At 44.6% G+C, this 14,341-nt stretch overlaps 1 protein-coding gene across 7 annotated transcripts in view; it reads right to left on the minus strand.

Annotated features, from left to right (window-relative positions):
* Nucleotides 1-14,037, minus strand: part of ERG (ETS transcription factor ERG) — a 149,608-nt gene extending 135,571 nt beyond the window's left edge. The window contains exon 1 of one of the 7 annotated variants that reach the window (XM_065068077.1): nucleotides 13,867-14,037. The gene's annotated coding sequence lies outside the window, so the exon portion shown is untranslated. Of the gene's footprint in view, nucleotides 1-12,086; nucleotides 12,386-12,958; nucleotides 13,008-13,866 lie in introns of those variants that run through there. The other 6 variants (XM_065068034.1, XM_065068027.1, XM_065068068.1 and 3 more) reach the window with 6 other exon arrangements.
* Nucleotides 14,038-14,341: the final 304 nt, after the last annotated feature.

The raw sequence follows: 14,341 nt of genomic DNA on the forward strand, positions 1-14,341 counted from the left end.
AAGCAGGCAACGCTGGGGCCAATGCGGAAAGGATCTCCAGGCTGCCCTCACATACCCCCCTGAGACCTGCACCACTATCAGGGGAAGGCAAGACAGATTACCTCACCCAGGTGAGGACCTCTAAGGCAGGCTGGAAGGCAGGGACTGCATCCATGCCACTCCCAGCAGGAGGACAAGCTGATGTCCCACTGTGGCACCTGGACAAGGACACCTCGGTGCTGGGGCTCCCCACACCACGACAAAGCGAGCCGCAGTGCTCACCCTCAGCTGCAGCCATCAAGCCCTGTGTTGCTGTGCTCTCGTGTTCAAAGCTCATTTAAACCATGTTTCCCAAACACGAATACTAAATTATTATTTTAAATGATGGGTTTCATATTTTCTGAAGCACTGGCCCTATGCTGAGGCTGAAAATGGACAGTCTGTGGTCTCTTTTATGAAGTTGTTTTCATCCTTTCTGAACCAAAGTGGTAAACCACTAATGGCATGAGCATTTTTCTCATTATCAGTTAAAATGTTAATGATTCTTATTAAAGCAAGAAGTATTTTAAAACCTTTCAGGCTTGCATGTTCAGTTATTAGACCTCAGACTGCTTATCATGTCTTCTCTTAATAAAGTTTTTTTATGGTGTTAAATAGAAGAGGCTGTTTCAAGACCAGGTAGCAATTTGCATTTGTAAACACTTTTAGGAACTTGTTGCTCCAGAGTTTTAGAACTAACTCATTTTCAAAATCCCCTGCCTAAAGGTTCAGTGCACTTCAGTACTCAGGTCTAACTGCATGTAACTAAATGTTCCATCAAAACTGTGGTGTAGAAGCTGAAGCAAAGGCAGACTTTAAGCCCAGTGCTAGTATCAAGCTCTGCTTCACAGTTTTGTGTGAATTACTCAGCCCGCTCTTCAAAAACATTAACTGAAACAAAGCGTTTCAAATTTGTTTGCCCTAGCCCTCCAGCCACAACACAGTGTTAAGTCATGTCTCCATCAGCAGGAGTCCAGAGTCACTCAGACATAGACCAGAACAGGCCACAGAAGTTATTTTCACATAAGGAGCATAAGAGACGTCTGTCTGCTTCCCTTTTTCTCCAAGCCCCATCTCAATACTAGCACTGAGAAAAATGGAGTCATCACCACAGCCACCAAATGGCACTAGAGGAGAAGCATCCAGAGCTGGAATGGGAATGGGCAAGTTTAGGAAAGGGTAGAAAGCCAAGCACAAAGGCTCTGGCACCAGAAAATCAAAGCACATTCATAAAACAACAACCCAACATTTTGAAAAGTATCAAGCACGTATTACAAAGTGGTTGCCAAAGGGTTGCTGTCATCTCCAGGAAAAGTAAGCATGCCACAGATATTTCCTGTGCACACTGGTCCTGGGGGAACAGTAAAAGTTGGTTATTGCACAGACCTACTCTAAATGTTCTCACTTTCATAATACACATGAGTGTTTTCTCACTGCATCCATTTTTGCTCAAATCCATTGGTGGGCAGCACACCTAACTCAGCTTTTGTTTAAGCTAGTATGTTCTTCCAAGATAATTGGCCCTACGGGATTTTAATCTAAATGGAGTGTATCTTTGTAGGGACCTTGTAGAGGTATTTCTAATGTTTAATGGTCTCCTAAATTACTACTTTCCTCCCACTGTGAAGGAAATGGGCTCGCCGCCGTCCATTTCCCCATAGCATTCATTACCGCCAGCAACACGGATGTAAAAGCAGCATCCCTTAGCCCATCCCATGTGTCAAAAAACACAAGAAAGAAGAGGCAAAGCATTCACCTTCATTAATGGAGCAAGAATTGCTCCACATCGATGTGGTCAAGCAAAGGCTCCCCTCACATGCAATTACTCAAGACACACCCATTTGGGCTCACACTGAGGGGCTAAGGCAATTATATCCCGTCACAGCTCGCTGACTTGGGGCAGCTTGCTGACATGGGTACATACCTGCCAGTGTTGTAGGAATGCAAATCTGTCTACATGGGGTCATTTCTGCCCTTCTGATGCAGTCATTTCTCAGACCACTTTCTAATGCCTTCCAGATCAGCAGCAGCCCGCAGACCATATGCAGAGTTACACCATCACGGACTAACTGGTTAATGAGTTATTCTCACAACCTGCAATAAGGTTCCCTTCAGGAGCTGGTAGACATCTCACTGCTTGCCAGCAGGCATAGCTGAGAAGTGGCTCTCAGCTGCTGTCAATACCTAATTTAAAATGTTTGTAATTACAGCAGTACAACAGTAACATTTTGTTTACCTAAAAGCCAAGTTCCTCATTCATTGCCCCTGCCCCTGGGAAACAACCACCAACACATAAAAATATGGGGGTATAATTGTAAAAAATGTAGGTAGCCCTTCAGTTCATAGTGGTTAGGAAACACTGGCATATGGTGTATCAACCCCAAATGCTAACCCTGGCAGGCTACCAGCTGTACCCGTCCAGGGTAACCCCTTCTCTGAGCAGAGAGACCCTCCACACCCAAGTGCCACCTCCATGCCCGGTCTGTGACAGCAGGTAAATGAAGGTGCTTCATTACAGGCTGTGTTTCACCACACTGCCTCTTTGAGTCTGTCTTTTGAACCTGTTTCAGGGCTGGTAAGATAAAGCACATGGGCTTTCTGAACATAAAGAATTTCTAAACCAGCTCTACTCAAGAACTGGGGTTTAAAAGTTCCCTGTGGTGGTCTCAGTTCCCTGCTAGACAATGCGAACAGGGCTGAGAAGCCTATCTTCATGGCCATCCTCCCTTTTCTGGCCTGTTGAAAATCACTTGTCTCACTGCAAGAGAAGGAACTGATATGTAAAATATGAGGCTGTAAATGTCATAATAGCCAAAATGCCTTCCAAATTTAAACCAGAAAAATTTGGATTCAGCTGCTATAGGAAGCTACTGGGTGCTGTGAAGAATTAAAACAGGACACCTTGACAGCAAAGCTTCCCTGACTCCTTGCTGCCAAGTGACTGGAAGAAGGCCAGAGATGGAGCAGCAGGGAGTCATAAGACTTGCAGGTGTATGACCCGTGTCTCCTCTTCTATGAAAGATGAACCCACACAGTGGAAGTGGAAATTCTCAGAGTTTGTTCAAGGGAAATTTTAATAGGAGGAAAAATAGGGCCTGTTTCCTGTGCTAAAAAGACAGTGCCTTCAAATGCTGTATTAACTGGAGGGAATTAAGACTTTGGGAAGTCACCACAGTTACAACACTTCCACTGCTTTCAAGGCCCAGAGGAAAAAGTGAGGAAGAATCTCATAAGCTGAAGAGCTCTGTCCTCCTAGGATTCCCATAGAGAAGCTTCAGCTACTTCAGCAAGGTCAAGATTACATTCACTGAGCATAAATTCAAAGCTTTCAAACAGTCCATTAGAGAACAACAGGACTGACAGGCATCCATAAGCATGTGGTGGAGTACACCACTGGTTTTGAATTTTCTGTGCACCAGCCAGGCTCCAGCTTCCTACCAAACCATTAAAAAAAAATAAAAAAATAAACAACAAACAAACAAAATCAAAACCTGAGACAAGACTTCAAAAATTCAGTATCTGCTTAGCTGCTTTTTGTTAAATGATTTGCCTTGCTAATCCTTTCCCTGAAATGCAGATGAGAATCAATATGGGGACCTGGATAGGGCAGGAGAGCTTCACTCCATCAACCTCACCATGAACTGGAAGGGGGCTCAGCTCACCTGCATGGGGGGTACCCGTGTCTCACGTGAACTTCAACATTACCACATCAGGACTCTGTTTGCCAGTGATGATTTTTTTCCTCACAGGTCCATAAACACTCATGATCAGTGTGGTTTCGGACCCATTTTTATCTTAGACCACTCATGGTCCAAGAGGAACCCAGAGTCAGTGGTCAGATGGAGACTCACTGAGCTTCAGACGAGTCTACTGATCTGAACTGTGCTTCTGCAGGGACATGAGGATGCCAGAAATCAGCTCAGAGAGCTAGCCGGAATTCATCCAGCCGTTAACTGTCAGGAACTAGGAGTCACACTTTTCCACTACAAATAGTAAAACTATCCAAGCTCAAATCCCCTCCCCACAAAATTCAAATGCCTTCTTTCTCTTTTTCCTGGTGTTAAACATATGTTACATATGCCTTACAAAACTCACATAGAATTTGTCCAGCTTCAAAGCAAGGGCTGAAGTGCAGCAAACATCCTTGTTTTCACTCCCATTTCTGCTTTCCAAGAGAAGTGCCAGAGAAAGTATTCTATTTTTGTAAGAGTTTAAAGGGCATGGTCAGAAAAGTGACTATGTAAAAATGGCACCTTTTCATCCAGTAGATCTGTTCCCAGTGAGTATTCTGAGTCATGTCTGCTTACTTTAGTGACCAAAATAGATTTTTACTACTTCTCGCTCCTCTTTAGTCCCGTGGAACCAACACAGCAAAGAGGGTGTTACATAAATCCTATCCTAGACCAAAACCTGTTGGGACTCGTTAACTAAGTACAAGGGGCAGAAGCGAAGGCTGGACGTGTCCCTGGGAGTGCCTGAGGGGGTCAGTGCCACTGTCCACCAGTTCCCCTGTCCCATGCCATGCACGGCACATCACACAGGCTGGTGTTAGCAGAGATGGAGAGGAGGAAACTCTCCCTTCACCCTGGCTCCTGTGCCCATCAGCAAACTTAAACCCCCATCCCGCGTTACTGCTCTGCAGACCAACCGCAGACTGAGCTCCCTGCGCTCACATGTAGCTACAACTGTCTTTCCTGCAACCTGTCATGGAAATCACAGGCAAATAACAAACACAAAGCTCGCCCCTCCCTCCCGCCAGCTCTTGCAGAGCTACTTTCAAGGCTGACTGCAGCTTCAGGGGTGAGCTGTGCTCACTGCAGGGACAACTTTCACATCAAGGCACCGCTCAGAGGCCAAAAACTGCTCCTGTGCTGAGAGCTGTTCCTGTGCCTGTGGCCAGGCACAAAGCCTACAGTCTCCCAGCACAAGCTTTCCATAGTTGCGCATCAAAAGATTTAAGCAAAGTATTGACCTGGGTTGGTAAAACCCTTTTGTGCAGAATGACATTGGACCATTAGAAAACAAACAAAAAAAACCAAACAAACAAAACTTAAATGGATATGAATGAGAAGAATAGAATCTTAATAGAAAGACAGCAGTATTAATCCATTCCTTTCTTATATTCTAATGATACAAGACATGATGGTTAATGTTTTCACTTTCCAATTTTTTCAGTGAAGTTAAAAGAGACTAGTGCAGAAAGCATAAAAGGGCTTTCCATTGATATTTTTAATGTTTCTACTGCTGGTGATAAAACTGGACAGTAAAAAGGTAGTTTGACAGTAAAAATGAAACTATTACATACTGGGTCAACTCTAAAATGAAAATAACAAATAAGCAATAATACTCATTCCCAGCCAGACTGTAAAACATTCATCTGGTCTGTCTGCTGTACTTTTAGTTAGGTTTTTCCTTCAGTCTCCCCAGGATCAGCCTTCGGGGCCTGGATCAGCCCCTGGATACAGAATTCAGTGCATTCAATGCCAGCCACCTGAAAGCCAAGACACCTGGTCCTCCAACCTGGATTCCTGCCTACTCTAATATACAGAGGCGGCATCTTCAGTGACTTTCTCAAACTAACATCATCGTCTCAGACTGGCAAGATTAACCTGTCCTCTGGCTAGGGAGGGAACTTAACACAATTACTGTCACCTAGATGCTTGATTTTTAGATGGCTACAGCTAAGTGTGGTGAATCCTACCATCCTAAAGCCATCTATCAGTCTCATCATTTAGAACTGACTTCTCAGCATAGAGGAACCAATATGCCAGGTTCAGATTTCTCCATGCTCTTCATTTCAAGAGGGTGATGAATTGCCTTGCTGACATGCAGCCTTGGTTGTGCCTACAAAGAGGTGCTCTTTGTGGTTGCAGGATGTTGACATACATATTGGTGACAGATGATTTGGCTTGTCTCGATTGCAAGAAATACAGAGCATGTTATGGACTCTACGCTATAAATATATAAAAATACCAGAGAACTTATAAAGGCAGCAATGAAGACCATTGGCCCAAATTCCCAGCTTCATATTCTGGGCAAATGTAATGTAATTCATTTAAAGGCACAAGATACCCTCCAGGAATAAACTAGATCTTGATTTGGTTTTAAATATATTTTTAACCTGTTTTTAATGCCACAGCTGCAAACCTGTGGAGTTAAAAACAAACAAACAAACAAACCCCACGCAACTCTATGAGCCTTTGAACAGCCAACTGCGATCACAACAATTAATGTAACAGCAGTTCTCAGAGAAACAACGGAGAACTTCTACCGTATCTGCTTTGAAAGAGTCCTGCAAACCAGCTTCTTTTTCAAGCAGATTTTGCAATTTTGTCTCAGTGTCATAAAGCAATATATTGATGTTACTTCAGTCGTTTACTATAAATCCTTTGTGTATAATTTGTGAACTCTATAGAGAACAGCCCATTTTACAAACAGAATTTTAAAACACCTTGTTTAATTTTAGTGAAGGGTTTATTCAGAATTGACCAAGCCTCCTTAGAAAACTAAATTTTGGTTAGAAGACTTTCCTTTTGCATAACTACTAGACTTCTTTTTATTTTCTTTTTTTTTTTTTTTTTTATAAAGCCCATTTTAATTACACAGAAAAACATAAACCGTGATAGAAACGCAATTTGCCTAAAGTGAATTTTTTGATTGCCATATTTTGGTTTTTGATCTCATTTAATCAGAGTAATTTACAGAAAATTATACATTGTGCTATTTGCTAAATCCACTTGATTTTTACATATACAATTAATTGGACCAAAACAAATCACACAGTAACTGTATGCAGTACAGCTACTGACTATAAAAAAAAAATATATGTGACCTCTTGAAAGAGACTGCTTCAGTCAAATCAGGTCAAATATACTGTGTACATCCATATTTAATAAGCTAAAAATAAAGTAATAAACCCAACGCAAAGCCAGAAGGTAATACGAAAAGCTCAAACTGGTAAGCCTACATGACTCACAAATTGGAAGAAATCAATCAGATTTCACAAAACATTTTGTCATAAGCAGTTTGCAGGGCAGCAAGCTGCTACACCTAAGCCACTGCTCTCAGCACTAGGAAAAGTAAAACGACCCGAACAGTTAACAAATCAATGCATCTTTACTTACAGCATAATATTAGGAAAAAACAAACAAACAAACAAATAAATAAATAAATAAATATATAAATAAATAAATAAAGACCCTTATTGACCACTTGTAGCCGCCAGTAAAACACAGAACTAAAAGATGCTAGTTCAGCAGGCAATGTATTCAGGACGAGGTAAACAGGGAAGGGAACCTACTCCTGACACACTCACACCTGCACAGCCTCCATCAGGACACCCCGCTGCGTGCCAGCCAGCAGCCCAGATGCCGCAGAAATGGCTGTGACCTCCTCCCTCTTGTTAGAGACGGACCCATGTGTCCGCAACAGGCGCTATTCCCAGACTTAGCAGCCACGGTCTCAGACTCCTTCATGCTGCCCCATCCAGCCTCGCACCCTGAGCTGCTCTCCCACAGTGGCTGGTTATTCAGCTGGTGCAAACTCCATCAAGATTTTTCTCCTGTGGCTGTGTCTTTGCGAGGTGAAAAGAAAACAAGCCTGTTTCATTACGGACCTCCTGGAGAAACATGAAAACTTGGGTGTCTAAATGGAGCTGATTGAAACCACATTTAAGCTTTTATTTGTTTAACTTGCCTTGTGCAGGACTGCGAGCCTGCCGGTGCTCATCATCTCCTACAAGTGAACCTTTATTTTTTAAAGCAGCAGCTAATTACGTGTGTGTGGTTCAAAGCTACAGACTACCTGACAAATTCAGAAGATCTGAAACACAATAGAAGTCAATATCCATTTGCAGGAGCAGCATCTAAAAGAGACAGCAGCTTTTTAATATCCCACCAATATTACAGAGTGTCAAAGCATCCAGGCAACCTACTGCTTCCTCACTGCTAAAAGGACTGACAGAAACACAGCATATTTTAGCGGACGGTGAGAAAGTTGATAGTAATGTAACAGTCAAGACACTATAATAAGCACCTTGACATCATAACACTTGGCGTCTGTGTTAAAATGAATCAAACCAGAAGACCTCAACTCAAACCAAATCACCCAGCTTTCCAGCCACTTGTGCACAACAGTGATCTCCCAGACATGAGTGGTCACCCAGAGTTCAGCTGAGGAGCTTGGTTTTAAACCATCCTCTATCAAAGCCTGGTGTATTTCTAGCTAAAATGAAAGCATATGTTTATTGTTTTCTCTTTGGGCAGACAATTAATATTTATACAATGCATTATCAAACAAAAATAACTATGTACTTTATTCCTGGAATAAGTTTTTCTTATTGGAATGAAGCTGTGCCAAGGAGGGATTTCATCTGATGCAAGCAGCATGCAAGAAAAATCCACATCCTATGGTAGCATTCTAAGTTAAAAAGCGGTATTTCGGAATGGGCCATAGCAAAGGTAAGTTGATGAAAATGAACCCTACAGGGCAGTCTCCTGCTCCATGCAAGAAAAAGTGTCACCAATGTCAAAAGGAGATACGCTTGCCACAGCAGTACGGGAAGCAGGCTTTTTGCAAATCCATTCAAGCTTACTTTAGATCAAATACCATTTTTGCTCTCAAACAGCATAAAAAATATCTTGTTGCATACGTTTTAGTTTTTATATAGACGCCAATTAACAAGAACGTGCATTATGTCCACAGCAGAATAAACTCTTCAGTTTTCATTGTGAAATTACTGTTTCTTGAATTCTATCAAGTCCTCCAGATTATACACATACCACTAAATATAAATAGAAGAGGTTAAAATGCAGTTTAAATATAACAGATATGTCCACAACTCCATATTTAGATATACCCTTCAATTTTTTCCTATTGCCTACATTTTACTTACATTTAAATTTAGCAAAGTAATTTTAGACTGCCAGTTTTCTACCTACACTAGTTAACTATGCTGTGAAGGAAATAGATCAGATTTTCTTCACTTATCTCATTACCTTCTAAAATGCCAAAGCAATACAAAATCTTGCAGCTCAAACCTTTAACCCATAAAAAAGACAAAACGATGCTCAACTTTAATGGAAACCTGCCTGTCAAAAAGTGCATGGCTAAAACCACATGGGGAAATAAAAAATACTCTAGTGGCTGTGAAAGTGGCCAGTCACGGGTATAATGAAAAACAGTGTGGTGTTATTGCAGAAAAGGTAATTCTTTCAACCCAAGACAAACATCATTATAATTCAGGCTGAAAATATCTTACCAACGTGAACTTTTTTTTTTTTTTTTTAACAAAAGCATTTTAAATCAACTATGTAGAAAAGCTGACGTACAAAGCATAAACTAATCCCCGGCCTACCCTCCCAGCTGTACAACATAAAACCACCACGGGCAGCATTAGGCACTCAAGGCTCAGGCTGCACCACTGACCTCAGCTGATATGGATCAGGCCCAAAGGGCCCTTTCTGACCATACCCCCTGTCAACAACTTCCACCTCGAATTCAGGACACAGATTTCCACAGAGCTACTTGCATGATTAAAAGAACTACTATTTGCCCATACAGCCGCCTTACCCAAAAAAAACCAACTCGTTTAAAAGAAAATGACAAGGTTCCTGATGGGGTGAGCGGGGGCAGGGAGGTTGGGAGGAGGAATAAAATAAAATAAAAAAATTCTTTACATATTTTAAGGGAAAAGGTATGTTTCAACCCAAACTTCTTAATTGATTTTGTTGATACCTGCTAATAACTCCTGGAGCACTTAGTAATGCAGAGGCAAGGAAAGGAAGGAAACGTAACACGTTACGTTTCAGGGCTACCATATGCCATCAGCACTGCAACAGCTTTTCAGGTTTTTTTGATCCTCACTGGAGTGCATATAAGCAAGAATACTTGTAACTGCTGTATACAGGGACCCCAGTAAAGTGATCAAAATGAAGCGTTCTGCAAAGGGAGAACCAATGCCAGGAACCTCACATATTGATAGCAAAGCGATGGTGTTTTGGAGAAAGCACAATGGGAAACGGTAGCCAGGTATTTTGCTTATGTGGTGTTATTCAAGCCAGTTGTCCCACGGTTTTGTATTTGTTTACAAAACTCCATGTGCACACAGAAAATAAACTACCCACAGAAGAGCAGGTAGCAAAGATGCAGCCATGTTGTGAAGGTGAAAGCACAGGTCTCATGCAGGATTGTCGTCTGGACACTAACAACTGTGGAATCTGACCTGGTGTATCCTATAGAAAAGGTCTAACAGATTGACATACAAATGATTGTACTTGAGGCAAAAGATGATACCTCCAAGTGTGTAACAATCTGTATGTTAAGCTCATGGTTCATACCACTGAAACTCTTCAATGAAGTCATATACCCAGATTTCTTCAGCACCCAACAAAGAGCTCAAATTTGGATAAAAAGAGCAGCCACACTGCCAGCACCACTTATAAACCATCGGGTGAAAAATATGCCTAATGTATATCTACTAGAATATATCTTCAAGAACCAAATGCTATATAAATTACAATCCAAATGGAATAACACCTTTGGAGCAAAAAGTCCAACTAATAACACCTAGGACTTATACTGACAGATCATTTATAAAATTCTGGTAACATGTAATTCTATCCAGTACTATATGATTTGTTTAACTTTGGGACTAAATTGTGGGAGGTTGGGATAGATACTGTTCAAAGCTCTAAACCCTGAAAATGCTTTTGGAGGTAGGTATTCTTTTCTCGCAAAGTTTTCCAAAGAGCTGCATAACAAGTTTGCCATTGTTTGCCTACATATATATCTGAAAGAGAAAATAAGAACCGATGTTACTATTCCAATGTACCATGCCTTTATGTCATTTAAGAAATAGATAAGATAATCAACATAAAAATGTATTTCTCCCATATGAAGCATGGCTTAGTTTATTTTTGGCTTTACTTAGGATTACTTTTACTTTTAATTAGAAAGTTGTCTATCAATTTATTTCTTTTGCTTGATTTTCCTATCAGTTCAGGTGTGCTTGAAATCCCATACCTGATACACATACCATGTCAGAAGCTTACATTTTATACCCTAGTGAGAAGCTGTCTTTGTCTACTTCATTTGTTTCAGTGAAACCAGGGAAGTGGTTAAAGGGTTAAATCAAAGGAATGTGACATTTCTCCATGTGCAGTTCAGAGACCTATCCTGGTTTTCCTAATGGACTCAAAATTACATGGATAGAATGTAATTTCCAAACTATTACTGCAGAACTGAAGCACTGTGTTAATTCAGAGAATGACACTTTGAATACAAATAAAAACTTCATTAAAGAGCAAGCAAGTTTACTTGTGCTGTGGGTTCTTAGCAAAGGCAGCAATAAATTGAAGTTTCTGTTAGCCAGAACTTGCAACTTCAGCTTTTGTAAATATGATTACGTGCACTCTAAACTCTACAGCAAACTCATCTGGTCACCAAAATAGATGCCCACATATTGTGACACAGTGCTTACTCTGAAAAGTACCACAACCAACTCTTACTCTCTCTAGACCAGCTCAGGTAATTGAAGGTTTTCCTACATGCAAGAGTTAGTCAGTTTTTGGAAAGGCCATAGATATTAGTTAATTGAAAGATGGATTGCTGAAATAATTAGAAAGGCATCAACCCTACTTTTACAAACCTGGAAAAAAAAAAACCAAAAACCAAAACCCCCAAAAAACTATGGCGGGGTAGAGGATGTTATAATCTGTCCGAAAAGACAGCAGCCAGCCCGAAACCAAGCCTCGTTAGTGCTTTAAAACTGAAGTTGGAAAGTGACAGTTTGCGCAACGAGAGCCCGCAGAAGATGCGCAGCTCCAGCTGCCGCCCCGCGCCCCGGCCGAGACCTTGGGGCTGCCCCGCTCCAGTCGCAGCGACCGGGCAGCCGGACCACCGCCCCGCCGCCCGCGGGGAGCTGCCTCGCCTCGGCCTGGCGCTGCCGCCGCCCGCAGCCCCTCGCCCCGCTCTCCCCGCCGCTCCCGGACCCGACGGCCGCGCCGCGTCCCCACCGCTCCGCTGGGCGCCCCAGCTCCCCATCGCAGCCTCGGAGGGAAAGGACTTACCGTGAGAGGTCGGGGGAAGGGGGCGAGTCCGGGGTCCCGGGGGAGGCGAGGACGGGACGGGAAGGGACGGGGCCGGGGCGCGGAGGGCGCCGCCTCGGGAAGGCAGCGGCCGCCGGCGGCGGGAGCGAGGGAGGGAGTGAGGGAGCGAGCGAGGGGACGGCGGCGTTGCCGACTGCAGTGAGTCACTTCAGTCGGGACGGGCTCAGCCCATCGCGCTGGCCCCGGGCTCCGTGCGCCTCTTCCTCTCTCCAATCGCCGAGCGGGACAGCTGCTGCTCCCCGACGCTCCCCGGCTCCTCCGCCGCCGTCGGGGCGGCCACGCGCCGCCCGCCGGGCACCGGCACCCCCCGGGGCGCAGAGGTCCCCCCCGCCCCCCTACTCCCCGGTGTCCTACCCCGGACGCCCCCGATCCGCAATGGGGGGTAGTAGGGGCCGGGCGGAACTAGAGGTGAGCGGGACGTGCGGGGGGAGGACACGGGGCTGCTGGGGGCTCGGCGGGTTTCGTCTCCTCCCGGCGCGGGGAACAAGAGCGTGTTTTAAGGGGCAGAACAAACATGCGGTTGTTGCGAGCACCCGACGTGAAGTCAAAGCCTGGCCTCTAACCAGGTGGCAGTGGGGCTCCGGAGAGCAGCGAGATAAATAACGGGACGTATGGAAATAAAAGGAAGGACAGGGGAGCCTGGCCCGGCCAGAACAGGACTGAGCGCCCCATCGCCCGGCGGTGCAGGGGGACGGAGAGGGGATGGGTCGCGACCCTCGCAGCGACACTCGCGTCGCACACATGCGGGGAAGCCGCGCACGCCGGGGAGAAGCAGGCGAGGCACCCCGTCCCGTCCCTCCCGCCTGCCCGCCCGCCGGCCCGGGGCTCCTTACCGGGGCACCGCTTCTGCCCGCTGCCGCGCTGCCCCGGCCTTCCCCGGGCACGCCTCGGCCCCCGCCGCGCCGCCGGGCATCGCCCGCCGCTCTCCCCGGCGCTTCTCAACCAGTGGTAAGCGCCGAGAGCCAGCGTGCAAAGCAGAAAACCCAGTACTCCCTTAATTAAAAATAATAATTAAAAAAAAAAAGGCGTCTCGCTTTTTAAAGCAGAACTACATAATGTATTAATTGGTTGCTATTAGCATGCAGTTTTATTGAGCATAGCACACAGAAGTCTGATTGTGAGCGAGGAGTGTTTTCAATGAAAGTGGAGTTATTTTAGCTGCAGACATGTTTACATTTCTGTGGTTTAGTCTATAACTTTCTCTTTTTCTTGCTTCAGAATTCTGCTCCATGAAGCAAAGCCCTTAGCTCCCAGACATTCCAAAAAGTCTGCCAAAATAATAGGGAAAAAAAAATGAGAAGAAATAAAAAAAACACACACAGAGACCCCCAAGTCTGGGTCAGGCTCAGGGCTGGATATGGGCAGAGTGAGAATACCCCCTCCTCACTCTCGCTCCAGTTAAAAAGCCTTCAGGGCTCCATTTCCTGTTTTTAAGGAAAAAATAAAGCAGGTCTAGGACTGGTTTTAGACACTGCCTAGACCAGGGCTGGTGGGTGCAGAGGACCTTTAACTCTCTCGATGCCAAAGGGTACCTGATAACATTCTGGTCCAGGCAACCACATGTCCCCTGACCTTAGAGAAGAGCCATAGCAACCAGGTGGCTTTTTACCCCGTTCTGCATTTTCAGGTGACTAACAACCTGAAGGTTCCGAGCAACAACCTAGTGCACATCCAGCTCAAATTAGAAAAGCTAAGAGCCAAAATATCCCAAAAGTAGGAACAAGTACCCTCTGCCACAGACCTGCCGCAGCAGCATCCACCTATGGAGATCTCCTGGTGAGCCCCTGCGGTCCCTTCCCCGCAGGCCGTGGTGTAGATCTAGGGACTGTGTTGCTGCCTGTCCCACCTTCCCCACAGCTGCTGCCTCCCCTGCTATGGATAGGCAGCGTCACTCGTGTGGCCCTCATTGAGTGGGCGTTAAAACAACTTGAGCTTTTGGGCATTAAATCCACAGCTTAGGAAAATCAAAACAGAGCAGTTTGGTTAAAATTAGGAACATGCACTAGTGAATGAAGCAAGAAGTTCGCAGACACCTCCCCACAAAACTACCGACTCGCGTTTTCCATTCACTGGCTTGGTAGGTTATGATATGAATAGAAACAGAGTGATCAGAATAAAGCATCCCTGTAATGAAGGGTTGTGTCTCCAGGGAGCTGGGGAAATGACAAGGAGAGGTGGTGGGAGGGAGGAGGATGCTCCAGTGGGAGCAGGAGCAG

Source organism: Columba livia, chromosome 1, assembly GCF_036013475.1.
Source record: "Columba livia isolate bColLiv1 breed racing homer chromosome 1, bColLiv1.pat.W.v2, whole genome shotgun sequence".
NCBI lineage: Eukaryota > Metazoa > Chordata > Aves > Columbiformes > Columbidae > Columba > Columba livia.